Source organism: Rhyacophila brunnea, unplaced genomic scaffold (assembly GCF_057557595.1).
Source record: "Rhyacophila brunnea isolate RB1 unplaced genomic scaffold, BYU_Rbru_1.0 scaffold_1, whole genome shotgun sequence".
Lineage (NCBI taxonomy): Eukaryota > Metazoa > Arthropoda > Insecta > Trichoptera > Rhyacophilidae > Rhyacophila > Rhyacophila brunnea.
In genome coordinates, this window is record NW_028232751.1 from 42,297,635 (window position 1) to 42,300,824 (window position 3,190).

Genomic DNA, 3,190 nt, shown 5'->3' on the forward strand with positions numbered 1-3,190 from the left:
ATAATTAAGGTATTTGGGCTGGACCTTCCTCTTAGAAAGATAAAATATAAATTATTTAGGTGAATAGAATATTACGTATTCTTTATTAGGAGCGCATAATTAGCTCACTCTCACTCTCGGTGGCACTCGTGAGTTGATGTAACCATATGGGAGATTTAACTCAGTCACTGCTGACTAGTTAATTACCACGACACTGTCACTGCTAAAGGCACGCCTGGCGTGAAGCAATTAGCATGATAATTAAATGTGGTAATTAACTCGTCAGCAGTGAAAGTACTATCTAATGGCCACGCGCCTAGTGCGTCGTAAGCCGTGAAAGACTTTTAATGACCCTAAGGCCAAGCGCACTCGATAACCATTTATGGATGCGACTATTTACTATGCTATATTAGTAGTAATTGTTGTGAGCCAGGTGTCCATCGCTAGACCCACTATAGAGTGCCTAGGTATGGAGAATGTACCCGGAAAATTGCGGAGTTCATGGTTAAAGGTTATGAAATTAGAAGTTATAAGTAACAAGCAAGGCAAGTGCGAATGTCGGTAGTTGTTATTCTCCCCCGCCCCTTCCGACATTTAAAAAAAAATTAATAATTCAGTATGGATATTTTTTTTAAATGGAAGCCCGCGTACCATTTTTTGTGTCCGCGTCTGATTTTGACGTATAAAATATCAAGTCATCAAATAAAATTTAATGTTCTTCTTGATTCTGATAAAATTGGAATATCACTGTCTGTAATGCTCCATGGAAAACGCGTTATTTTGACATATATATTATGTCTTACTGCTGGCCGTGATATTAAAATTGTGTGCACAGAATCCAGCGTTACGCAGAATTTTACCAGCCGAGTGGTCGAACGCTCTCTACCGATCACCGAAGTTGCAATATCTGGCGCGGATTGTACTTGGATGGGTGATCGCTTTTTTTCACACGAAAAAATAACGCACTCGAGTGGATTCGAACCACCGATTTTTCCGTTATCAACCGAACGCCCTACCTTTTCGCCACGGGATGGGTCTGCAATAGTGATGATTTTACTGTAATAATGACTGAGAATTTCACAGCTAGGAATAAGTTGTGAAATTATTAATCTATTTTTCTAACGCAATAATAATACATTATTCTTTCTTTGGTAGATTTTCAGTGTGATGCGTAATTTTAGTGTGTAAAATTTGGTGGTTTCATGAATATATATTAAACGCTTTAAAAGTCAAAACTGACAAAATAAATAATTTAATTATACCTATGGTTTCTTTCAGTATTTATTAAACTTTTAATAGTCTAGAAAGGTAAAGAAAAAAATTTAAAAATAACTAGCAGAACGTGGTTTCGATCCACGGACCTCTGGGTTATGGGCCCAGCACGCTTCCGCTGCGCCACTCTGCTGCATGCCACGAGTGACAAAATTAACGTATATAAATTTAGAAGACTATCTCTAGGCGACTGATGCAATTTTTATTACAATAATTTATTATTTTTTTCCGAAGGATGTATATAACATGATAAATTTATAATATAATTCATTAAATTCGATGAAATGGTAGGAATATTGTATTGAAAAATTTCTTTTATGATTTGCTTTGATTAAGTAATATAAATATTTTTGATCTTTTCGAGAGCCGCCCGGCTGTAGAAGAAACAATCGCTCTCAGACATATAAATGTTACAATGTACTTCCGTCATGGCTCTAGCCTGGGGGCTCGGGCTCTGGGGGGGCCCGGCGTAGTGGGTTGACCTGATAATTAAGATAAACACATATCACAAATTTTCCCTAATGCAGAAAAAAGTCACCTGCAGCGCTATTTTATTTGTAGAGTTTTAACATTTTAAAATGTCTGGTTGTGTGATGCAATTTTTCATTATTGTGTCAATATTCGACGACTCCATGATTCAAATAGATTTATTCAACAATACAAAAAAATCACTAAAAATACACCGAATACCCTTAATTCTATCTGAAACAACATTTAGAAAACGATTCTGTAAAAAGTCCCACTGCCTTTAAACCTAGCGATAGGTAGGGGGAGGCACCAAAGATCCTGGCCTGGGGTCCCGCTTCCAAATGTGGGGGTCATGACTTCCGTGTAGCGGAGGTACTCAGCATCAGGCTACTGATGCATTTAATTTTATACTGTCTGTCTTTTCTTCATAATACCTATATAGCTTTTTGATAAATAGGCGCTCTACCTATTTTCTTTCTCTCATTGTCACAGTGTACCTACATTAGATGTCAATGGTTTTGAAGGCCGATATCTAAATTTTATTTTTTTTATCTCAATACTATAAGGCAATCTCTTTCTAGCATGACTGCTTACAGTAAACTGCGATACGGTGAAATATATTACGTTCAATATACATGTAACCTAATCCGAGAAGACTGTTAACATCCATAGGTTTTCCTGGTGACAATAATCGAAATCAGAATGATTCCAACAAGTAGACGAAGCTTAATTTAGTTTTTTCAAATTAACTTTTTCATCCTTTCGCGGTCGGTCTGTTTATTGGCATTATTTCGTTTTGCTTAATTTATAGCAATGACAACGGGAGGTTGGGGTAAACAATTGCAAGTTCGCGTCAAAATACAATTCACGTCTGCGGATGCAGGCATGTTTCCGCGGAGAATCTTAAAAAATGCCGAATCGAACATTTTTATCGTTTAATTGTGAGACTTTGTTGCTTTCGGCGAGGCAAAGTTAGACCGGCCGCTTCATTGAAGATTTTCTGAGGTAATTGATGTCACGCGACATGGTAATTAATTATAATTAATAAATGAACCGATAGGTGCATGCTGGTTGGCAGAAAAAATCTAGATTTTGTTATAATTTAAAGAATTTTGATAATTAATAGTTAGGAGTATGAGAGAGCATAATATAGTGAAGAAGAATTAATTGTTTCAAAACTAATAAACTCCTAAATAAATCATACAACTAAAAAAACATAATTTTGTACAAAATTTTGTTAATACTTAAAAATATAGTATGTTACATTTTATATATTATTTAGATATTTATTATAAGGTACAAGAGCCCAACATGGCAATTGTCAAGTAAATTGGTGTAATATTCTTGCTTTTGTGTGAGAATTTTTTGGTTGTTTGTGGTGTCAAAAAATGCTAAATTAAACGCTATATGCCAGATGTGTATTTTTCAAGCTACAAATATATTCGAAAATGATTTGGCAAGAAAAATTGGC

The 3,190-nt window shown here is 35.5% G+C and overlaps 1 non-coding gene across 1 annotated transcript; it reads right to left on the bottom strand.

Annotated features, from left to right (window-relative positions):
* Window positions 1-1,312: 1,312 nt before the first annotated feature.
* TRNAM-CAU (transfer RNA methionine (anticodon CAU)) lies at window positions 1,313-1,384 on the bottom strand. The gene has a single exon. It is a non-coding gene; the product is annotated as a tRNA-Met (tRNA).
* Window positions 1,385-3,190: the final 1,806 nt, after the last annotated feature.